The 26,697-nt window shown below is 33.4% G+C and overlaps 1 long non-coding RNA gene across 1 annotated transcript; it reads left to right on the top strand.

Annotated features, from left to right (window-relative positions):
- The first annotated feature begins 626 nt into the window (after positions 1–626).
- Positions 627–23,773, top strand: LOC143067174 (uncharacterized). Its single transcript, XR_012975869.1, has 5 exons — positions 627–740; positions 1,861–1,895; positions 6,799–6,912; positions 9,274–9,424; positions 23,610–23,773. It is a non-coding gene; the product is annotated as an uncharacterized LOC143067174 (long non-coding RNA).
- The last annotated feature ends 2,924 nt before the right edge of the window (positions 23,774–26,697 follow it).

The following is a 26,697-nucleotide window of genomic DNA, read 5'->3' as shown; positions in this document are numbered from 1 at the left end:
GGTTCTGTGAAATATGGAAAATATTTACTGGTACATACTAAACCGCATAACACTGATAGATTTTCACTCCTGGAAAATACCATGTCTGGAAAAAAATTACTGGGACAAATTATCCCCAGGATAAAATATCACAGAGGGGGAAGAAATAAACCGTTACACTTCTCTGTGTCCTTACATTGCCTTTGGGGTGGGGGTGCATAAGTTAGTGACGCATTTTATGATGATCTCCACTGTACCCACACAGCTCACCAAGGATGCTCTGAATAATGGAGGAATCGAACACTTAACACCTTACCGCTGAAAACTGAAAAAAAACTTTGTAAAATGCACATGTACATGAAGATGATTCCTCAATTAGAAAAACAAATTTAAATAGATTTAAGTTCAGTTAAATCATCCATACAAATAGTGTACCTGGCATAGGAAGAGAAATCTGCATTTAGAAACATGGAACAGAGACCAGGACAAGAAAAATACTTATGTTAAACTTTAACAAATCTCAGTTTAAAGCTTGTATAAAAACAGAACAATATGGGTGTGTTAGTATTATACTAAGACAAGGACCAGATATTGAGTGGAAGAGGTATTGGAGTAATTTAGATTGGTGGATTTATTTTTCAGAATCAGTGCAGCAGGAGGTCGAGGGGGAACTGGGATCAATGCACCAAATGTTTCAGGAGGAGGCTATGTGGAGGGCAAGTTTAATTTGACAGAAGGAGAAAAGATTTATATTGTAGTAGGCCAACCAGGCTCTGATGCATGTTCTCATCAGAGGGTACGTATGATATAGACAGATTTATATTGTAGTAGGCCAATCAGGCTCTAATGCATGTTCTCATCAGAGGGTACGTATGATATAGACAGATTTATATTGTAGTAGGCCAACCAGGCTCTAATGCATGTTCTCATCAGAGGGTATGTATGATATAGACAGGTTTATATTGTAGTAGGCCAACCAGGCTCCAATGCATGTTCTCATCAGAGGGTATGTATGATATAGACAGATTTATATTGTAGTAGGCCAACCAGACTCCAATGCATGTTCTCATCAGAGGGTATGTATGATATAGACAGATTTATATTGTAGTAGGCTAACCAGGCTCCAATGCATGTTCTCATCAGAGGGTATGTATGATATAGACATATTTATATTGTAGTAGGCCAACCAGGCTCTAATGCATGTTCTCATCAGAGGGTACGTATGATACATACAGATTTATATTGTAGTAGGCAAACCAGGCTCTAATGCATGTTCTCATCAGAGGGTACGTATGATACAGACAGATTTATATTGTAGTAGGCCAACTGGGCTCTAATGCATGTTCTCATCAGAGGGTATGTATGATATAGACAGATTTATATTGTAGTAGGCCAACCAGGCTCTAATGCATGTTCTCATCAGAGGGTATGTATGATATAGACAGATTTATATTGTAGTAGGCCAACTGGGCTCTAATGCATGTTCTCATCAGAGGGTACGTATGATATAGACAGATTTATATTGTAGTAGGACTACTGGGCTCTAATGCATGTTCTCATCAGATGGTATGTATGATACAGACAGATTTATATTGTAGTAGGCCAACCAGACTCTAATGCATGTTCTCATCAGAGGGTATGTATGATACAGACAGATTTATATTGTAGTAGGCCAACCAGACTCTAATGCATGTTCTCATAAGAGGGTATGTATGATATAGACAGATTTATATTGTAGTAGGCCAACATGGCTCTAATGCATGTTCTCATCAGAGGGTATGTATGATATAGACAGATTTATATTGTAGTAGGACAACTGGGCTCTAATGCATGTTCTCATCAGAGGGTACGTATGATATAGACAGATTTATATTGTAGTAGGACAACCAGGCTCTAATGCATGTTCTCATCAGAGGGTATGTATGATATAGACAGATTTATATTGTAGTAGGCCAACCAGGCTCTAATGCATGTTCTCATCAGAGGGTATGTATGATACAGACAGATTTATATTGTAGTAGGCCAACCAGACTCTAATGCATGTTCTCATCAGAGGGTACGTATGATACAGACAGATTTATATTGTAGTAGGCCAACCAGGCTCTAATGCATGTTCTCATCAGAGGGTATGTATGATACAGACATATTTATATTGTAGTAGGCCAACCAGACTCTAATGCATGTTCTCATCAGAGGGTATGTATGATACAGACAGATTTATATTGTAGTAGGCCAACTGGACTCTAATGCATGTTCTCATCAGAGGGTACGTATGATATAGACAGATTTATATTGTAGTAGGACTACTGGGCTCTAATGCATGTTCTCATCAGATGGTATGTATGATACAGACAGATTTATATTGTAGTAGGCCAACCAGACTCTAATGCATGTTCTCATCAGAGGGTACGTATGATATAGACAGATTTATATTGTAGTAGGCCAACCAGGCTCTAATGCATGTTCTCATCAGAGGGTATGTATGATATAGACAGATTTATATTGTAGTAGGCCAATCAGACTCTTTTGCATGTTCTCATCAGAGGGTATGTATGATATAGACAGATTTATAGTGTAGTAGGCCAACCAGGCTCTAATGCATGTTCTCATCAGAGGGTACGTATGATATAGACAGATTTATTTTGTAGTAGGCCAACCAGACTCTAATGCATGTTCTCATCAGAGGGTACGTATGATATAGACAGATTTATATTGTAGTAGGCCAACCAGACTCTTTTGCATGTTCTCATCAGAGGGTACGTATGATATAGACAGATTTATATTGTAGTAGGCCAACCAGACTCTTTTGCATGTTCTCATCAGAGGGTATGTATGATATAGACAGATTTATATTGTAGTAGGCCAACCAGGCTCTAATGCATGTTCTCATCAGAGCGTACGTTTGATGTAGACAGATTTATATTGTAGTAGGCCAACCAGGCTCTAATGCATGTTCTCATCAGAGGGTATGTATGATATAGACGATTTATATTGTAGTAGGACAACTGGGCTCTAATGCATGTTCTTATCAGAGGGTATGTATGATATAGACAGATTTATATTGTAGTAGGCCAACCAGGCTCTAATGCATGTTCTCATCAGATGGTATGTATGATATAGACAGATTTATATTGTAGTAGGCCAACCAGACTCTAATGCATGTTCTCATCAGAGGGTATGTATGATATAGACAGATTTATATTGTAGTAGGCCAACCAGGCTCTAATGCATGTTCTCATCAGAGGGTACGTTTGATGTAGACAGATTTATATTGTAGTAGGCCAACCAGGCTCTAATGCATGTTCTCATCAGAGGGTATGTATGATACAGACAGATTTATATTGTAGTAGGCCAACCAGGCTCTAATGCATGTTCTTATCAGAGGGTATGTATGATATAGACAGATTTATATTGTAGTAGGCCAACCAGGCTCTAATGCATGTTCTCATCAGATGGTATGTATGATATAGACAGATTTATATTGTAGTAGGCCAACCAGACTCTAATGCATGTTCTCATCAGAGGGTATGTATGATACAGACAGATTTATATTGTAGTAGGCCAACCAGGCTCTAATGCATGTTCTCATCAGATGGTATATATGATATAGACAGATTTATATTGTAGTAGGCCAACCAGACTCTAATGCATGTTCTCATCAGAGGGTACGTATGATATAGACAGATTTATATTGTAGTAGGCCAACCAGGCTCTAATGCATGTTCTCATCAGAGGGTATGTATGATACAGACAGATTTATATTGTAGTAGGCCAACCAGACTCTAATGCATGTTCTCATCAGAGGGTACGTATGATATAGACAGATTTATATTGTAGTAGGCCAACCAGGCTCTAATGCATGTTCTCATCAGAGGGTATGTATGAAGTAGACAGATTTATATTGTAGTAGGCCAACAAGGCTCTAATGCATGTTCTCATCAGAGGGTATGTATGCTATAGACAGATTTATATTGTAGTAGGCCAACTGGGCTCTAATGCATGTTCTCATCAGAGGGTATGTATGAAGTAGACAGATTTATATTGTAGTAGGCCAACCAGGCTCTAATGCATGTTCTCATCAGAGGGTATGTATGAAGTAGACAGATTTATATTGTAGTAGGCCAACCAGGCTCTAATGCATGTTCTCATCAGAGGGTATGTATGATATTGACAGATTTATATTGTAGTAGGACAACTGGGCTCTAATGCATGTTCTCATCAGAGGGTATGTATGATACAGACAGATTTATATTGTAGTAGGCCAACTGGGCTCTAATGCATGTTCTCATCAGAGGGTATGTATGATATAGACAGATTTATATTGTAGTAGGCCAACCAGGCTCTGATGCGTGTTCTCATCAGAGGGTATGTATGATATAGACAGATTTATATTGTAGTAGGCCAACCAGGCTCTAATGCATGTTCTCATCAGAGGGTATGTATGATATAGACAGGTTTATATTGTAGTAGGCCAACCAGGCTCCAATGCATGTTCTCATCAGAGGGTATGTATGATATAGACAGATTTATATTGTAGTAGGCCAACCAGGCTCTAATGCATGTTCTCATCAGAGGGTATGTATGATATAGACAGATTTATATTGTAGTAGGCCAACCAGGCTCTAATGCATGTTCTCATCAGAGGGTACCTATGATATAGACAGATTTATATTGTAGTAGGACAACTGGGCTCTAATGCATGTTCTCATCAGAGGGTATGTATGATACAGACAGATTTATATTGTAGTAGGCCAACCAGGCTCTGATGCATGTTCTCATCAGAGGGTATGTATGAAGTAGACAGATTTATATTGTAGTAGGCCAACCAGGCTCTAATGCATGTTCTCATCAGAGGGTATGTATGAAGTAGACAGATTTATATTGTAGTAGGCCAACCAGGCTCTAATGCATGTTCTCATCAGAGGGTATGTATGATATAGACAGATTTATATTGTAGTAGGCCAACCAGGCTCTAATGCATGTTCTCATCAGAGGGTATGTATGATATAGACAGGTTTATATTGTAGTAGGCCAACCAGGCTCCAATGCATGTTCTCATCAGAGGGTATGTATGATATAGACAGATTTATATTGTAGTAGGCCAACCAGGCTCTAATGCATGTTCTCATCAGAGGGTATGTATGATATAGACAGATTTATATTGTAGTAGGCCAACCAGGCTCTAATGCATGTTCTCATCAGAGGGTACCTATGATATAGACAGATTTATATTGTAGTAGGACAACTGGGCTCTAATGCATGTTCTCATCAGAGGGTATGTATGATACAGACAGATTTATATTGTAGTAGGCCAACCAGGCTCTAATGCATGTTCTTATCAGAGGGTATGTATGATATAGACAGATTTATATTGTAGTAGGCCAACCAGGCTCTAATGCATGTTCTCATCAGAGGGTATGTATGATATAGACAGATTTATATTGTAGTAGGCCAACCAGACTCTAATGCATGTTCTCATCAGAGGGTATGTATGATATAGACGATTTATATTGTAGTAGGACTACAGGGCTCTTATGCATGTTCTCATCAGAGGGTATGTATAAAATAAACAGACTTAGATAAATGGTAATATGCTCATCTAGATTTAAATTTAATGTGAGCTGTCAACATGATAAATAGATGATTATAGTTTTAATTGAAAATGTCTTTATAAACATTGATATATTGTGGCTAGATTTGTCAGTGTACAATTGCTTGCTCAAAGTTCATTTTGGTATCTATGGTCTAGTTCTAGCAAATATTGTATTTCAAAATAAAATAAGTGTGTATTATAACCAACTTTTATTTTTGACTTCAAGATGTATACATGTCTGATCACAGATCTTTTGTGACCACCTAATGTCCTGCCATTTATATGTGAAGGTGTTTTAACTTTAAAAAATTATCTTAGCCAAGGTTCTTTTGAGATTGATGTTGAAAAATCGTATTGATGTTTAACAAAACCATTGACCTTGGGAGCCACATCTATAAATTCCTGGAATCTTTTTAACAAGATATTGACACATCAATTTGAAATACTAATTGAACCAAGGCTTCCAAAACATTCATATATTCTGGACAATTGTAAAATGTCTGGTAAAAGTCCGGCTGGGCAAAGGATGAAACGATCATCTACTATTTAGTTTTCAAGGCTTTTTCGGTCATTTTAACATATTTCACGATCTTTTTGACCCAACCTTTTGCCTTTAACAGCCACACATTTCTGGTCATAAAAGTGACATGATGATTTTAAAATTACTATCAAATCAACCCCTACTTCAATACTTTCTAATTTTAATCAAGGCTAATTACTTGTTGGACAGCTGAAATCTACCTGTTCAGTTGACAGGTAAACTTGAACTATTTTCAGTACTGGACATCGTATAAATGATTGGTCTATTCACAATTAAAATATTTTGAATGTTCTATGTTAGGTCATACAGTTCTTCAACTTTTCCTGTTCATACACATCCTTGGCTTTCAAATATTCACCTTTGACCATTCCTGATAAAGGTAAATCCAGATAATCACTTCGGAAATATGAAACTGGTGAAGTGTTGTTTAATTTTTCTTATAATAAATAAAAAGGATAACATCTAGGATTAAACAAAATTTGGACAAACTAATTCCAAAATTATCAAAGATTTATGCTATTTGTCAAATAAAATTAAAACCATAATATGACAAGCAGTTTTAAGTCAGTTAATCAACTGTAAGAGATTGATTCAGTAATAAAACAATCAAATATTGTGGAATTAGGAAGTTTAGTAGTTGTATATAACAAGTAAGAAATTTGCAAGTGTCAAGATATATTTTCAGAATGGTGAAATAAAGGATGTTTGTCACAAAGGCCTACCAGCCAATGAGGAGGAATTCTTGAGAAGACATGGATGGGGTGGAGGTGGTGGGGGAGGGGCCACTTTTGTATTTAAGGTATGTATAGTTTATACTTTTGTCTGCATGGTTAGGAAGGGACATCTTATATGTTTAATATACTGTGTATAGTTAATCTGCATTGTTGGGGAGGAACAACTTGTTTTATGTTTAAGGTCTTGTGTATAATTAGGTGGCATGTTTGGGTAGGGACATCTAATATATGTTTAAGGTATATATGATGGATACTCTGTCTACATGTTTAGGGAGGCATACCTTATATGTTTTAGGTATTATTAAATTAAAATTGAAAATGGAAATGGGGAATGTGTCAAAGTGACAACAACCCGACCATAGAGCAAACAACAGCTGAAGGCCACCAATGGGTCTTCAATGTAGTGAGAAACTCCTGCATCTGGAGGTGTTCTTCAGCTGGCCCCTAAACAAATATGCATACTAGTTCAGTGATAATGGACATCATACTAAACTTCCAATTATACACAAGAAACTAAAATTAAAAATCATTCCAGACTAACAAAGGCCAGAGGCTCCTGACTTGGAACAGGCTCAAAATTGCTGCGGGTTTAAACATGTTTTTGAGGTCTCAACCCTCCCCCTATACCTCTAACCAATGTAAAAAAACAAACACACAACAATACGCACAGTAAAACTCAGTGTAAGAGAAGTCTGAGTCTGATGTCAGAATATGAAACAAAAGAAACTAAACAAAATGACAATAATACATAAATTAACAAAGAATCACTAGCAGTTACTGACATGCCAGCTCCAGACCTATGAATATCAGGCACAATCCCTCCTGTTAGGGGTTTAGTATTATACCATTTTGAAATATATGAAAAGAACATAACCCGAGTCATGACAACAACTGGTTTTAGAATAAATGTGTTTAATTCCGATGCAAAGACCCTATAAGTGAATCAATATTAAAGCCAAAATATGCAAATCTTTAATGACCTGACAACGGTATATTAACTATATCCCCTCTTAATAAGTCTGTTTACAGCGGATTCCATTGAGTGTGTAGCCGAAGGTAATATTTTTGGTTAGCTGAACCGTGAAGTCATTGTTAGGTTAAGTAAACTACCCTACTTTAATAGACTAGTCCGACAGAAAACCATCGATCTGTCTACCTGACCTAATAATGACTTCAAGGTTCATCTAACAGGCAAGATAACCAAATATATTACCTGTTGCTTCTCACTCAGTTGAATGCCCTGTAAAGGTTTTGTTAGCTTTTGAGCTGACATTTTTGTGCTTTGTAAAGAATATTACCATAAAAGATTGGATGTGAAATAAGATTGGTATGAGATATCTGCATGTTGAGTTATATTTACGAATTATTTCCTTGTACTGATGATAAAATTTAGTAAATGTTTTGACTTCAGTTTGTGATATCGAAAACCCTGGTGTAATAATTTTTCAGTAATACATAAATTTCTCTTGCTAAAATCTAATACGTTGTTACATACACGAGTGTACACTTTGTCTACATGGTTGTTTAGGCTACTGTGTATTGTATGTATACATATTTGGAGAGGAACAGCTAATATGTTTAAGTCATTATATATACATATTGTTTGCATGTTTGGGAGGGTCGAATTATATGCTTAAGGTGTTGTGTCTACTCTGGTCACATTGTTCGCTTTAGTCATGAAATGTCTGTTGAAATAAACACTGTCTTGTTATACAAGATGTCAGTGTTTATATTCGAATGTAACCGCATCTCTGATGGTCTAATGTAATCCCATCTTTGATGGGATGGGTCAATAAGGTTTTGTCATTATAACTATATATATATGTTATTAATAAATATGAATTATTTGTCAAATTATATTCTTATAATCAATAATCAACACTGCTGTCATAAGGGAATTTTAATTAAGTACCTATGGACCTAGGTGCAGGAGCTTCTCACTACATTGAAGACCCATTGGTGGTCTTTGGTTAGGTTGTCGTTGCTTTGACACATTCCCCATTTCCATTCAGATTCTCAATTTTATTATTTCTAGTTTATCCTGCACTTTGACGATCATAAAGATTCTTGCTGAACTTTAATAGACTTGATTGATTATATAGGGAATCACTGAAGCATGACTGGAGTGCCCCCCCCCCCCCCCCTCCACCTTTAGGTCAGTCAGCGGGCCCCCCTTTATGAAAAGTTCTGGATCTGCCACTGAAAGAGCAGGGATACAGGCGATCCCCTCAATCTGGTAAATATCATAATAAAGGCAAGCATAAAAGACAACCTTTTTTCAGGGGAAGGACATAACTTGAAAACTGGTCTATTGCCCTTCCTGTCATTTCAAGGTTGTTGAACTGTTATTTTGATTACCATGATGATATTTATATAGCCCTTAAACAATAAAAGTAAATATATTTATGACTATAGTTTTATTTCAGTATGATGACAAAGATAATGTTGTGCCATTAATTGTAGCTGGAGGGGGAGGAGGTCAAGGTTACAGAAGTTCTGGAACACAACATAAAAAGAGAATTCTAAATACTTATAATACCAGTGGAAGTAATGGAGTTACCACCCATTATAGTTCAGGTAATTTTCATTTGATATCAAACATAATTATTTATATAGCAGAGTTGGTTTCATGTGAACTGAAATAAAGCATGCATGCGTGAAATCAGTTTTAAGTAAAAATACTTCAAATCACATACTTACTATTTTTTTTATGCCCCACCTACGATAGTAGAGAGGCATTATGTTTTCTTGTCTGTGCGTCTGTTCGTCCGTCCGTCTGTCCCGCTTCAGGTTAAAGTTTTTGGTCAAGGTAGTTTTTGATGAAGTTGAAGTCCAATCAACTTCAAACTTAGTACACATGTTCCCTATGATATGATCTTTCTAATTTTAATGTCAAATTAGAGTTTTTATCCCTATGTCACGGTCCACTGAACATAGAAAATGAAAGTGCGAGTGGGGCATTCGTGTACTGAGGACACATTCTTGTTTGTTTCATATAATCTCTTGTATGTAATTTTAAAATTCCAGATTGACATTGAATATCTATTATAACTTGACTTCCTTGTGATCAAAGATGTAGGACATATGCCATTAAGACTCAACAACATGAAACATAAAAAGACATTTAGAGGTCAACAAACTTGTCTCCAGCAATAGGGGCCATCTCTGAATGACCTTGAGTTTTATAAAGAGAATACAGTAAGGACCTGATTGCCCATTATGTAAAACAAAAATAAAAAACAAAAAAAAGTCTCCATTAAATTGTTTTTTGAATGATGTTATTGATATGAACTTAACGTTGTAATATTATTAATTTGAACTTTGACTTGGGTGGACATGAGTTCTTGGCATCTGTCATTGTCTGCCATGATCCATCTGTCATTTTGACAGCCCCTTGTTTGGGTTATTTAGATGCAGGACAATAAATTTTAAGTGCATGAGAAATTTTATAAAATCTGAAGCATCAGTGCAGTGTATTGCTCAAGGGTGTGCATTTTTGTTATTTAAAATCCTAGCCTAGCTTATTTATAAGTCTGGCTATTAAGGAACTTGTGTCTATATTCATTCTGAAGGAAGGTTTTTTATCTCTCTTTTGACGTTAATTTTGGCAAAAATAAAAAATAAAAGATAGAACTACTGACAATGTTTGTTACAACTGACATTACTGATTGGTAATTTGTTCCTGTGCTGTTTCCTTTTTTTGACACAAATGATGGACTAGCATCATTCTAAATTTTATTAAATTCGTAGGATGAAACCTATTAAAATAAACTTGAAGGAAATATCTCTTTAGCAGCTATTAAACATGTTGGTTATTGGAGATGATTTAATATGGTATTGTTGTATGTCTGCAGGTAATAGACTTCTCGGTGAGATTGTTTCCTTTATACTATAGATTATTAAATCAGCACACCCTCATTATATCATATTAATAAGGAGCATCAGTCTACCTTAGTTTTCTGAACTTTTAAGTCTGAAAAAAACAGGATCTTAAAAAGTTTTTTTTCTTTTTATTTTACAATTAAATTGTTGTTTTCAATTATTTTGCTTATTTTAGAAACATCACAAAAAATAAATATGTTTGTTACAGAGGCTTGAAGCCTGAATTTGAAAATTATGTTCTATTTGAAAAATCTAAAGCTGTGAACTACATTTTTGGGGCATCTCTCTAGCTGTCTAGGCAAAACATATGAAATGAAATGAAAAGAAGTTGCTTTATAAAATTGAAATTACAGAGGGCTCTTTTATTTTACTTTCTTAACTCTTGGGATAAAAAGATTTTTAGAGAAAGAAGGTTGAAAATTTTGCCAGCTAACACCTGAGCTGTTGAAATAATAGCCAAGCAGAACAACTTTGTCAGGCCTTAGTATGGAAATCCCTATGCTATTGTTAGAAACTTATTACACCTTATTGTATTTTTATTATGGCCCCACAACTAAGTTGTCGGTACCATATAGGTTTACCCTAGTCCGAAATTCTGTAATTCCGTAATTCTGAAATTCCATTATTCCACAACAAACCACAGAGTTTTTTTCTAAATGCCTTCAGATATTGACCTGATTTTATGTTAGTTGACAATGATGAGTTACAGATCAAGTTTAAGTTTCGTTCCGCTACACTTATTCTTGCCGAAATAATGGGCTTTGGACTTTGATAAATTGTTGAAAATCACAGTTATACGGACTTTTTTTCTAAACACTTTCAGATATTGAGATGATTTTTAGCATGTGAGTTAATCGAGATGACTTACAGATCAAGTTTAAGTTTTGTTCTGCTCAGCTCATTTTTGCCGAAATTACAGGCTATGGAATTTGATAAATTGTTGAAAATCACAGTTATACAGACTTTTTTTCTAAACACTTTCAGATATTGGGATGATTTTTGGCATGTGAGTTAATCAAGATGAGTTACAGATCAAGTTTAAGTTTTGTTCCGCTCAGCTCATTTTTGATGAAATTACAGACTATGGACTTTGATATATTGTTGAAAATCACAGTTATACAGACTTTTTTAGCTCATGCCATCACTTGGCGTCCGTCGTCTGTCGTCGTAAACTATTTCAAGAATCTTCTCCTCTGAAACTACTGGGCCAAATACTTTCAAACTTTAACTGAATGTTCCTTAGGGTATCTAATTTATAAATTGTATCCGAAGTTTTGATCTATCAACAAACATGGTCGCCATTGCTAAAAATAGAACATAGGGGTCAAATGCAGTTTTTGGCTTATAACTCAAAAACCAAAGCATTTAGAGCAAATCTGACATGGGGTAATATTGTTTATCTGGTCAAGATCTATCTGCCCTGAAATTTTCAGATGAATCAGACAACCCGTTGTTGGGTTGCTGCCCCTGAATTGGTAATTTTAAGGAAATTTTGCTTTTTTTGGTTATTATCTTGAATGTTATTATAGATAGAGATAAACTGTAAACAGGAATAATGTTCAGCAAAGTAAGATTTACAAATAAGTCAACATGACGGAAATGGTCAGTTGACCCCTTTAGGAGTTATTGCCCTTTATAGTCAATTTTTTTAACCATTTTTCGTAAATCTTAGTTATCTTTTACAAAAATCTTCTCCTCTGAAACTACTGGGCCAAATACTTCCAAACTTTAATTGAATGTTCCTTAGGGTATCTAGTTTGTAAATTGTATCCGAAGTTATGATCTATCAACAAACATGGTCGCCATTGCTAAAAATAGAACATAGGGGTCAAATGCAGTTTTTGGCTTATAACTCAAAAACCAAAGCATTTAGAGCAAATCTGACATGGGATAATATTGTTTATCAGGTCAAGATCTATCTGCCCTGAAATTTTCAGATGAATCAGACAACCTGTTGTTGGGTTACTGCCCCTGAATTGGTAATTTTAAAGAAATTTTGCTGTTTTTGGTTATTATCTTGAATATTATTATAGATAGAGATAAACTGTAAACAGGAATAATGTTCAGCAAAGTAAGATTTACAAATAAGTCAACATGACGGAAATGGTCAGTTGACCCCTTTAGGAGTTATTGCCCTTTATAGTCAATTTTTAACCATTTTTCGTAAATCTTAGTAATCTTTTACAAAAATCTTCTCCTCTGAAACTACTGGGCCAAATACTTCCAAACTTTAAATGAATGTTCCTTAGGGTATCTAGTTTATAAATTGTATCCGAAGTTATGATCTATCAACAAACATGGTCGCCATTGCTAAAAATAGAACATAGGGGTCAAATGCAGTTTTTGGCTTATAACTCAAAAACCAAAGCATTTAGAGCAAATCTGACATGGGATAATATTGTTTATCAGGTCAAGATCTATCTGCCCTGAAATTTTCAGATGAATCAGACAACCTGTTGTTGGGTTACTGCCCCTGAATTGGTAATTTTAAAGAAATTTTGCTGTTTTTGGTTATTATCTTGAATATTATTATAGATAGAGATAAACTGTAAACAGGAATAATGTTCAGCAAAGTAAGATTTACAAATAAGTCAACATGACGGAAATGGTCAGTTGACCCCTTTAGGAGTTATTGCCCTTTATAGTCAATTTTTAACCATTTTTCGTAAATCTTAGTAATCTTTTACAAAAATCTTCTCCTCTGAAACTACTGGGCCAAATACTTCCAAACTTTAACTGAATGTTCCTTAGGGTATCTAGTTTGTAAATTGTATCCGAAGTTATGATCTATCAACAAACATGGTCGCCATTGCTAAAAATAGAACATAGGGGTCAAATGCAGTTTTTGGCTTATAACTCAAAAACCAAAGCATTTAGAGAAAATCTGACGTTGGGTAATATTGTTTATCAGGTCAAGATCTATCTGCCCTGAAATTTTCAGATGAATCAGACAACCTGTTGTTGGGTTGCTGCCCCTGAATTGATAATTTTAAGGAAATTTTGCTGTTTTTGTTTATTATCTTGAATATAATTATAGATAGAAATAAACTGTAAACAGCAATAATGTTCAGCAAAGTAAGATCTTCAATTAAGTCAATTTGACCAAAATTGTCAATTGACCCCTTAAGGAGTTAATGCCCTTTAAAGACTTTTTTCACAATTTGTTCATCATGTTGACTTACTTTAAAAAATCTTCTCCTTTGAAACTGCTGTATCAATTTCAGCCAAACTTAGGCTAAATGAGTTTCAGAGTATCTAGTATAAATTTTATATTTTATTTCCTTGTATGTCAAGAAACATAGCTCCTATGGCTAAAATAGAACATTGGAGAAAATGATTATTTTTTTTGGCTTTTGAAGAAAATAGGACGATCCAAAAAACATTTAAATAAATTGAAAAGCCAAAATAATCATTGATGAGAGATTTAACCAAAAGAATTAAGGTGAGCGATTCAGGCTCTTGAGAACCTCTTGTTTCTTAACACTTTCAGATATTGGGCTGATTTTTATGGCCCCTCAACGAAGTTGTCGGTGCCATATAGTTTTAACTTTGTTCGAAATTCCGTAATTCTGTAATTCAGTAATTCAGTAATTCCGTAACTCTGTAATTCTGTAATTCCATAATTCCCAAATTCCGTCATTCTGTCATTCCGCAACAAACCATTATACAGAGTTTTTTCTAAACACCTTCAGATATTGGGCTGATTTTTGGTATGTGAGTTAACCATGATGTGTCACAGATCAAGTTTAAGTTTCGTTCCGCTCCCTAATTTTTGTATGAATTACAGGCTTTGGACTTTGAGAAATTGTTGTAAATCACAGTTATACAGACTTGTTTTCTAAATGCCTTCAGATATTGGGCTGATTTTTTATATGTCAATTAACCATGATGAGTTACAGATCAAGTTTAAGTTTTGTTCCGCTCTGCTAATTTTTGCCGAAATTACGAGTGTTTGACTTTGATAAATTGTTGAAAATCACCATTATACAGACTTTTTTTCTATACACCTCCAGATTTTGAGCTGATTTTTATGCCCCACCTACGATAGTAGAGGGGCATTATGTTTTCTGGTCTGTGCGTCCGTCCGTCTGTCCATTCGTTCGTCTGTCCGTTTGTCCGTCCGTCTGTCCCGCTTCAGGTTAAAGTTTTTGGTCAAGGTAGTTTTTGATGAAGTTTAAGTCCAATCGACTTCAAACTTAGTACACATGTCCCCTATGATATGATCTTTCAAATTTTAATGCCAAATTAGAGTTTTTACCCCAATTTCACGGTCCACTGAACATGGAAAATGATAGTGCGAGTGAGGCATTCGTGTACTGAGGACACATTCTTGTTTATATGTGAGACAAAATGATGTTTGTGTCCACATGTGTTATTCAAATTGCAGATTTTTCCACTGTTTGGGAGGTGGACATTCATGTCGCTTTGACTCATCTAGTTTTTTATGATTTCCAATGAGACTATAATGACAAAGATAAAACAATAACAGATAACTTGCTTCGGCTGGTTTTTTGTATTTTCAGCAGACATTGAACTTTGGCCATTGTTGAAGCAGTATTTGTTAACATCCTTGTCATTAGTCTTTTAGTGGATAGTTGTCTCATTGACAATGATCCCACACATCTCCTCATTTCAAGCGATTACTTTATTATCCATCAACAACCTTGGAAGTTTCTATCACATGTGTCCAAAACTTTAGAACTTATATATATATAATATGACATACCTAATCTAGAATCAGCTGAGCAAAATTACAGTGGAAATATCAATATAAAACACCAATTATTGTGAAATAAAGTTTTCCACAGAGTCATCTCCTCTTGGTCAAGGTATCCAAACTTTTGTCTGTTCCTTTGTCCCATTGAATAAATACAATAGCCATTTTTCTCTGTGTAGTTTCTTCACTAGGACCTTTAAATTTGTTTTAAGAGAAATCCATCACTCATTGATTTATTTACTTGAGAAAAAAAATGATCATCTAATTGATGAAAATACATATATTATCTCACAAACTGCATACAATGCTGTATTCATTTTATATCAATAATTAATTATCAATATGTCCAAATGTAAACACTGATTCAAACATTAAAAGTTGATTTCTGACAAAGTTTTCATAATACTGGAATTGTTGAACAACTTTGACTGGCATATACAGCCTATTGAATTTTGTCTTTTTCCTCTTTCCTCCCCTGACTGATCCTTCCCACCTCCTCATTCCCATGTTCCCTTACCCCTGTCCACCCCCTCAGCAGGGAATGCAATTTCAAAATGTTTAATTCATGTAACCCCATTTGTACTGACCTCAATGTTGCTGTTTTAGAAGATCAGATTAATTAAAACTTTAGATAATAGATAAAGCTGTAAGATGTTTGGGTTTTCCATGGGGGATAGATACAATTATAAAAAGATAATATGATCGCTTTTGGGATGACAAGGCCAAATTAATCAACGTATTGTAATCAAATTTTACATTATATAATTGTAAAAACTAAAAAAACGTTTACTTTAACACAATTCATAATTAATTAGTTTTAATTAGAATTTGAACTTTATAATGCTGTGCTTCTAGGAGTCTCAAATGTTGTTATTAAGTAGCAGAATTTGTAGGTGTTAGTAAATCAAAGGGATTTTTCTACCAATTAATTTGACAAATGAGGAAATATTGTCATATAAAAAAATGTATCCTGGCTTTTGTATAATCAACTGATAATAAAGATAAAAATGTCAGTGACGGGTATAATAGATGTATTCTCCAATATATAATGTTGAATTAAGGGTGATCTTTAATGTAATGTATATAAGGAATTTCAGAAATATTTCGATCCCTTTAATCCTTCCCAATTTTTAATCTCTTTTTAATCCTCTCAATATTCCAATATTTCTATATCTGAATCCTCCCAATATTTCAATCTCTTTTTAATCTGCCCAATATTTCATTATCTTAATTCTCCCAATATTTCAATCTCTTAATCTGCCCAATATTTCATTATCTTAATTCTCCCAATATTTCAATCTCTTTTTAATCTGCCCAATATTTCAATCTCTTAATCTGCCCAATATTTCATTATCTTAATTCTCCCAATATTTCAATCTCTTTTTAATCCTCCCTATATTTCATTATCTTAATCCTCCCAATATTCCAATCTCTTAATCTTCCCAATATTTCATTATCTTAATTCTCCCAATATTTCAATCTCTTTTTAATCCTCCCTTTATTTCATTATCTTAATCCTCCCAATATTTCAATCTCTTTTTAATCCTCCCAATATTTCATTATCTTAATTCTCCCAATATTCCAATCTCTTTTTAATCTTCCCAATATTTCATTATCTTAATCCTCCCAATATTTCAATCTCTTTTTAATCCTCCCAATATTTCATTATCTTTATTCTCCTAATATTCCAATCTCTTAATCTTCCCAATATTTCATTATCTTAATCCTCCCAATATTCCAATCTCTTTTTAATCTTCCCAATATTTCATTATCTTAATCCTCCCAATATTTCAATCTCTTTTTAATCCTCCCAATATTTCATTATCTTTATTCTCCTAATATTCCAATCTCTTAATCTTCCCAATATTTCATTATCTTAATTCTCCCAATATTCCAATCTCTTAATCTGCCCAATATTTCATTATCTTAATTCTCCCAATATTTTGATCTCTTAATCTGCCCAATATTTCATTATCTTAATTCTCCCAATATTTTGATCTCTTAATCTGCCCAATATTTCATTATCTTAATTCTCCCAATATTTTGATCTCTTAATCTGCCCAATATTTCCTTATCTTAATTCTCCCAATATTCCAATCTCTTAATCTTCCCAGTATTTCAATCTCTCAATCCTACAGTACTAATATATAAATGTCTTTAAACAAACCCCAAATATTTTTAGGTCTATATTCCTCCAAATTTTTCTTAATCTCTTAATTCTTCCAATATTTTTGGTCTTTAATCCCTCTAATATTTCAATGTCTGAGAAAAGTGTGAATAATTTATACATTTCAAATATGTATTTTTGTCAGTACTGACCAAGTCTAGGTTTGTTAACATTAATGTTTTAGTTTTTGTCAGTATTGACTTAGTCCAGTTTTGTTAACATTAATGTTTTAGTTTTTGTCAGTATTGACCTAGTCCAGGTTTGTTAACATTAATGTTTTAGTTTTTGTCAGTATTGACTTAGTCCAGGTTTGTTAACATGAATGTTTTAGTTTTTGTCAGTATTGACTAAGTCCAGTTTTGTTAACATGAATGTTTTAGTTTTTGTCAGTATTGACTAAGTCCAGTTTTGTTAACATTAATGTTTTAGTTTTTGTCAGTATTGACTAAGTCCAGTTTTGTTAACATTAATGTTTTAGTTTTTGTCAGTATTGACTAAGTCCAGTTTTGTTAACATTAATGTTTTAGTTTTTGTCAGTATTGACTAAGTCCAGTTTTGTTAACATTAATGTTTTAGTTTTTGTCAGTATTGACTAAGTCCAGTTTTGTTAACATTAATGTTTTAGTTTTTGTCAGTATTGACTAAGTCCAGTTTTGTTAACATTAATGTTTTAGTTTTTGTCAGTATTGATTGACTTAGTCCAGTTTTGTTAACATTAATGTTTTAGTTTTTGTCAGTATTGACTAAGTCTAGGTTTGTTAACATTAATGTTTTAGTTTTTGTCAGTATTGACTTAGTCCAGGTTTGTTAACATTAATGTTTTAGTTTTTGTCAGTATTGACTTAGTCCAGGTGTGTTAACATCAGTATTGACTAAGTCCAGTTTTGTTAACATTAATGTTTTAGTTTTTGTCAGTATTGACTAAGTCCAGTTTTGTTAACATTAATGTTTTAGTTTTTGTCAGTATTGACTAAGTCCAGTTTTGTTAACATTAATGTTTTAGTTTTTGTCAGTATTGACTAAGTCCAGTTTTGTTAACATTAATGTTTTAGTTTTTGTCAGTATTGATTGACTTAGTCCAGTTTTGTTAACATTAATGTTTTAGTTTTTGTCAGTATTGACTAAGTCTAGGTTTGTTAACATTAATGTTTTAGTTTTTGTCAGTATTGACTTAGTCCAGGTTTGTTAACATTAATGTTTTAGTTTTTGTCAGTATTGACTTAGTCCAGGTTTGTTAACATCAGTATTGACTAAGTCCAGTTTTGTTAACATTAATGTTTTAGTTTTTGTCAGTATTGACTAAGTCCAGTTTTGTTAACATTAATGTTTTAGTTTTTGTCAGTATTGACTAAGTCCAGGTTTGTTAACATTAATGTTTTAGTTTTTGTCAGTATTGACCTAGTCCAGGTTTGTTAACATTTATGTTTTAGTTTTTGTCAGTATTGACTTAGTCCAGGTTTGTTAACATTAATGTTTTAGTTTTTGTCAGTATTGACTAAGTCCAGTTTCGTTAACATTAATGTTTTAGTTTTTGTCAGTATTGACTTAGTCCAGTTTTGTTAACATTAATGTTTTAGTTTTTGTCAGTATTGACTAAGTCCAGTTTTGTTAACATTAATGTTTTAGTTTTTGTCAGTATTGACTAAGTCTAGTTTTGTTAACATTAATGTTTTAGTTTTTGTCAGTATTGACTAAGTCCAGTTTTGTTAACATTAATGTTTTAGTTTTTGTCAGTATTGACTAAGTCCAGTTTTGTTAACATTAATGATTTAGTTTTTGTCAGTATTGACTAAGTCCAGTTTTGTTAACATTAATGTTTTAGTTTTTGTCAGTATTGACTAAGTCCAGTTTTGTTAACATTAATGTTTTAGTTTTTGTCAGTATTGACTAAGTCCAGTTTTGTTAACATTAATGTTTTAGTTTTTGTCAGTATTGACTAAGTCCAGTTTTGTTAACATTAATGTTTTAGTTTTTGTCAGTATTGATTGACTTAGTCCAGTTTTGTTAACATTAATGTTTTAGTTTTTGTCAGTATTGACTAAGTCTAGGTTTGTTAACATTAATGTTTTAGTTTTTGTCAGTATTGACTTAGTCCAGGTTTGTTAACATTAATGTTTTAGTTTTTGTCAGTATTGACTTAGTCCAGGTTTGTTAACATCAGTATTGACTAAGTCCAGTTTTGTTAACATTAATGTTTTAGTTTTTGTCAGTATTGACTAAGTCCAGTTTTGTTAACATTAATGTTTTAGTTTTTGTCAGTATTGACTAAGTCCAGGTTTGTTAACATTAATGTTTTAGTTTTTGTCAGTATTGACCTAGTCCAGGTTTGTTAACATTTATGTTTTAGTTTTTGTCAGTATTGACTTAGTCCAGGTTTGTTAACATTAATGTTTTAGTTTTTGTCAGTATTGACCTAGTCCAGGTTTGTTAACATTAATGTTTTAGTCTTTGTCAGTATTTACCAAGTCCAGGTTTGTTAACATTAATGTTTTAGTTTTTGTCAGTATTGACTTAGTCCAGGTTTGTTAACATTAATGTTTTAGTTTTTGTCAGTATTGACTAAGTCCAGTTTCGTTAACATTAATGTTTTAGTTTTTGTCAGTATTGACTTAGTCCAGTTTTGTTAACATTAATGTTTTAGTTTTTGTCAGTATTGACTAAGTCCAGTTTTGTTAACATTAATGTTTTAGTTTTTGTCAGTATTGACTAAGTCCAGTTTTGTTAACATTAATGTTTTAGTTTTTGTCAGTATTGACTTAGTCCAGTTTTGTTAACATTAATGTTTTAGTTTTTGTCAGTATTGACTAAGTCCAGTTTTGTTAACATTAATGTTTTAGTTTTTGTCAGTATTGACTAAGTCCAGTTTTGTTAACATTAATGTTTTAGTTTTTGTCAGTATTGACTTAGTCCAGGTTTGTTAACATTAATGTTTTAGTTTTTGTCAGTATTGACCAAGTCCAGTTTTGTTAACATTAATGTTTTAGTTTTTTTCAGTATTGACCTAGTCCAGGTTTGTTAACGTAAAGCCAAGTTAAATAAAATTCAGAATTTAAATGGGGAATGTGTCAATGACCACAGAATGTCTACATTGTGATATGTTATGTAAATCATCCCACTTCAGTCTTGTTTTGTTAGAAAATAGAATCATGGAACTTAGTAGGACAAGTTTATTTAATTTGAGATATGATTATGCTGTCAGTTTTCATCATCTGTGATTTGTACCGATTGTGTCATTTAATTTTGCCGATTCAGCATTAATCTATTTGAGGTTATATCTGGTAACATCATTTAAGTACTGTTAGGTTGATGATTTGTAGTGTCACTGTTGATCAGCTCTGAATAATATTTCAATTCCTTACATAATACAGCATAATTCTGTTGTTTTAAGTTGACAAACATCTCTTTTGGTTTTGATTTACTTTTCAAAGTTAGCTTTGATATATGTGATAAGAACAATAAGTTGGGTTCTGTTCTAAGGCCTGTTGCACAATTTTGAATTTATTAGCAATAAGCAATTTTCTGTCTATCAAATGGTATTTTTTCTGAATTTTCTGCTGACAGGCAAGACCTATCCCTGTGTCAACTGTAAAACTTGGCTGTACTTGGACAGTAGTTATCTTATCACAGCATAGTTTTTCTCTGACCAACCTTTTGATAAAAACACTTTGAAAGTGATTACAAATGACCTAGACCAAGTTAACATGGTGAAAGTGTTGTTATTTGACACCAAAAAAAATATCACATCATCGTAGTCATTCCAAGACATTTGGTTTCCAGACAATAACTTAAGTATAAGTAAATAGAAATCTATGAAATTTAAACACAAGGTTTATAATCACAAAGGGAAGGTTGGGATTGATATTGGGGGTTGTGGTCTTAACAGCTCAGAAACTAGGGGCCAAAGAAGGCCCCAAATAACATTGTTTCTAGTTTCCAGACAATAACTTGAGGAACAGTGTTTGAATCTCTCAGAAATTATACCACAAATTTCCATACCACAATGGGATGATTAGGATTGACTCTAACCGTTTAGGAATTAGGGGCAAATAAGGGGGGAAAACAAGGGTTTCCTGGTTCATGGACGATTTAAAAGCAGTGTAAGGGAGGTAATCCCAAAATATTTAAAATAGAATGTTGTGTATGTTTGGATTACCTCCCTTACACTGCTTTCAAATTATGTATAAAGAAATGCTGTTTTGTCTTAAGGTGATTAGCTGTCAATTTTTTTTTAGAAGTTACTATTACTGTGACTTGACAGTTAATGTTGCTCTCCACCTATTGCAACTCATTCAAAATTCTGACCAAATTGCAATTTGTTATATAAAACCAAACTGTTTAACTGGTCAGAAATTTGAACAAACTGCTGTAGAAAACCACAGTCAAGTCGTGAAAGTGCAAGGTGATATAATAAAACATACTTACAATCCTATAAGACTTTAACTCCACATTTGTGCTGATGTGAAAATTTAATCATTCAGTTTGTATAGATATTTTATAGTCATTTTCATTCTAAAGGTGAAATGTAATTTTGAATTGCTATTAAAATGTCCAAACTAAGTTTTTTTATAGTTTTTCTTTCGAAGAGTCACAAGAATCAGATATTATGTGAATTAAAACATTTCATATTCAGTAAAATATGTGTGAAATTGCAATATCTACCCCATGGAAACTTATAAATAACGTATTGTTATTTCACCCATGTTTAATACCGAATATATGTTGTTTTAGTTCAAATGATGTCCGATTCTTATGAATATAGTAGAATTTTCAAAATAAAATTATTTGACAGCTGAGTTTGGACATTTTTATAGCAATTCAAAATTACATTTCACCTTTTGCATTGTAATGACTATAATATATCTTTACAAACTGTTAGACTGACCATGTCACAACAACAATACAGTGGAGTTAAAGTCTTATAGGATTGTAAGTATGTTTTATTTTTTCACCTTGCACATTCACATTTTGACTGAACAGTTTGTTCAAAATTCTGACCAGTTGAACAGTTTGGTTTTATATAACAAATTGCAATTTGGTCAGAATTTTGAATGAGTTGCAAAAGAGGGACGAAAGATACCAAAGGGACAGTCAAACTCATAAATCTAAAACAAACTGACAACGCCATGGCTAAAAATGAAAAAGACAAACAGAAAAACAATAGTCAGAGAGCAACACTAACAGTTAAGTCACTGTAAAGGAATATTAATTTAAGCTGTGATTATGTGTGTCATGTTCTATTTTAAGACTTTTATGATGTATAACAATTGGTAATTATGGTTGCAAACTAAAACCATTTGAATTGAGACTACCAAATCTCATGGAAAAGATTTTTTTTTAGAAAAAGGGGGAGGGGGGGGGGGGGAAGGTGAGAAAAAAGGGGGGCAATTTTTTCTCATTTCAGATTTATGAAATTAAAAAGGAAATTTATCCAAATATTTTTTTTTTTTTTGCAATAAAAGAAGGTGGAGGTCAATACGCAACAGCATAGTGTATTGCACAAAAGCAAAAAACTGAATGTAAATTCAAATTAATTAACCAATTCTAAGTCCTTTGACTACAGTTATTCTGTGTCACAAACCTATTATGTTTCAAATATTTAATTACATTTTAAATTCAGACCTGTATCAAGCGCGAATATTGTGTTCATTTTTTCCCCAACTGTTCAGGTTTGGAACTCTGTGGTCGTGTCCTGCTGCGCCAAGCAAAACATTTTTTTTTGTCACAACTTTTTTTTTAAGAAGAATTTTGATAGTGACAACAGATGACTTAGTTTACCTGGTAATAACATGTTGTTATAATAGTTGGAATAGAGAACCCTGTATCCTGGATCAGGCTTTTCTGTTTTAGAAAACAAATATAATGCAGAAATTTTTAATGGTTGTTTACTAACAGGTGGGGGTGGTGGATAGAATGGAACAACCCTGTATCCTAAAACAGAATTTTCTCATTTAGAAGTTAAATAATACAAAAAGACTATTATTTTTGTTTACTTTCAGGTGGTGGTGGGGGATGGAATGGAACAACCCTGTATCCTCAGGCAGGCTATTCTCTTCTAGAAGGTGCTACTGGTGGCCTTTCTTGTAATGGCAGCTTTTCTGTACAGACCCCAGGAGGATTTGGAGGGGGTGGAGCTGCTTGTTTATCTGGTGGTGGTGGTGGGGGATTCACAGGTAAGCTACTGTAACAATAGGTAATACTGCTGTGGATTTATTATTATTCATGGAATACCTATTTCCATAGATTTCATAGGGATAAGTAAACCACAAATTTTAATGCTTAACAGGGTACAAATTACTTTGGGCTAGAATGGAGACCACCAAGAATCAAATATCCATGAAAATACACTTTCTTCATTCCACGAATTTTTTATTAATGAAATATTTTAAAAGCAACCAAATGACATAAAAAAACATATATAGGTCACAATATAAAAAAGAAGATGTGGTATGATTGCCAATGAGACAACTGTCCACAAGAGACCAAAATGACACAGACATTAACAACTATAGGTCACCGTACGGTCTTCAACAATGAGCAAATGTATGTAAAAAAGGGATATAAGAAAGTGTTAAACTAATGATAAAAGTAGTCACTGTGACCTACATTTTTAGGATTGAGACATAAATGTTTGTTTCTCATGTATTGAGTGATCATTTTAAAGCTCTTTGATGTTAAGTTTCAAGTTTAATATCAATTGTATCATCATATCAATCTCATCAAGACAACTTAAGACATGGCATCCTTTTGTAATCATAGTTAACCTATATATTATGTTTTACCGCGAGCTATGTCTGGTTATAGTTATTATTTTAAAGATATCTTCCTTGTCCAGACTGTAGATAAACAATAGACATAATTCAATCACTCAACGGTTTGTATCAGAATGGGTCAGTTCTGTTGTCCTGTCAATAACCATCTTAAATTGACACCTAAAGCTGTTATTATGTAATACAGATTGAATAGGTTATTGTGAGAGTGTTTCCAGGAGCTCTCTTGTGTCTCAGTAAATCGTCCAATGATATGTAAATTGTGTTTGTTTGCTGCTGTTATTACATACTCCGTAATAGGTCATCTATAATGAGATTTGGAATAATATAAAAATGTCATTATTTACAATTTATAGTATAAATAACTGCTCACAGGAAACTTTAAACCATACACTCATTTCAGGCTTGTATTTTCTAAGTCATATCTCTTTATACTAAGGTTACTTAAAGCTGGAGTGTCTAAATATTCAATGATATATTTTTCTTATAGACATCTGTAAAAGGCTTCTGGGTTAATGTTCTTTTATTTTTCAATATATAAACCAAGGGTCATACTGAAATCAGAAATACTTTATGTGGGTTATTTATGAGAATCCCAATTTCTGTCTCGCCTGCCACAGTATGCAAGGCATAGGGTTTACTATCCAGGTCTAGGGGAGGTGTAAACTTTTTGTATAAAGCTTTATATATCAGAAGGTAGAAGACCTGGAGGAACTTACCTTGTATGCAGATACCTTAAGTTACGAAGTTTACATTTGTCCTTGACCTCATTTTCATGGTTCATTAATCAATGATAAGTTTTGTGTTTTATACTGTTTTTCAAGTACTTTAAGCAATAGGTGAAATATATTTGGGGTATAGAATGAATGTAAAGTGTACATTGTCTGTCTGGCCTGGTTCATATGACCATGACCTCATTATCATAAAACATTGATAATATGTATTTTATGTGATACTTGCAGTGAACCTTCATGTTACAGACTTTCAACATAAGTTCAGTGATAAATAAAACAGGCGAGACATTTCATAGTGTGCATTCTTGTTTTTTTGGAAAGTTTGCTATAGCTTGCTATTGCTACTTTCCATAGCCATCGGCCTCAAACTTATGGTGACAGATTATCGCCATTTATTCTGATCCGAGTTAATTTAGTACTAGTAATAGTGTTTGAATTCTGATTCTTGGAAGGTTCTTTTAAAATTTTGAGTAACTTCTCATTCGTGACAGCTTTAATTAAAAAGAATGTTCACCGACGATTCAGATGAATTTAACTTCATTTTGAAAATGAGTATCTCAAACACTACATCGCGGATCTGCCATACGCTGAAGAGAAAATCACAAGAAATCTACGCCAGATTACGTCAGTTTCATTCATGAAAATTTCATGAATGAACATTTTCCGCTCTACTTTTACCTGTTTACTATGTAGGTACGTAAACGTGGTAAAAGCCCGAGAGTATCGAAAAAATCGGGAATGAGGTGCAAGCCGTCGGATAATTGACAAGTGATAATGGTTTGACTTGTTATAACAAAACACAGGTGATAGAATATAAAATACTCGATAATTATATGTCTAATGTCTAATGTCTCAGTAATGGACGAGTACAGGTAAATACGGTACCGGCTTTCATAAAAAAGAATAATTTTAAAATGCATTGTTTTTGTCTAAACATCGATCGAAATGTTTTGATGCCAAAAATCATTTGAAAACTTTTAATTCTGTTATTCAAATACATTCCAATGTGGATATAAGGGCCTTCACTCGTTCAGCATGCTCAAGTGGATCAAACTGACAGCAGAAAAACATTGGCCCAACGTCAATTCTTCTTCAGTCTTCTTCCAATAATTTACATCATACCACCTCTGGTGTATTATCGCAAATTCGTATAATATAGCATCCATATTAAAAGCAACCAGCCTACGGTCAGCATCTACTTCTTGAATAACATAGCTCAGGGTATGAAGACAAGTGCTGTGGAAATGATTAAGGTTCATGAAATTATGATGATGTGTACCCTTTGGCTTAAATGGCTGCATTTCACCTCAAAATTTATATAGATTACAGACAAACATGTGCATAGCATGCCCTATTTAAATAGAAATCCAATTGCTTTGTCATACAAACATAGAGGCAATGATTACCATAATATATCAAACGAATGGCTTACAACAAAAAAATTATGAATCTAGCGTATATAAACCTTTTATTCATGTGGTCATACTGCTGTTATTATGCTCCCACCGTATTGAGTTTTATCCTTGTTCTTCTGTAAGTATGTACATTCTTCCCTTACTTATAAGTACCTCCGTATGTGCTCC

This window comes from Mytilus galloprovincialis, chromosome 3 (assembly GCF_965363235.1).
Source record: "Mytilus galloprovincialis chromosome 3, xbMytGall1.hap1.1, whole genome shotgun sequence".
NCBI lineage: Eukaryota > Metazoa > Mollusca > Bivalvia > Mytilida > Mytilidae > Mytilus > Mytilus galloprovincialis.
The sequence above is the reverse complement of the archived record's forward strand: the minus strand, read 5'-3'. Positions and strand labels throughout refer to the sequence as shown.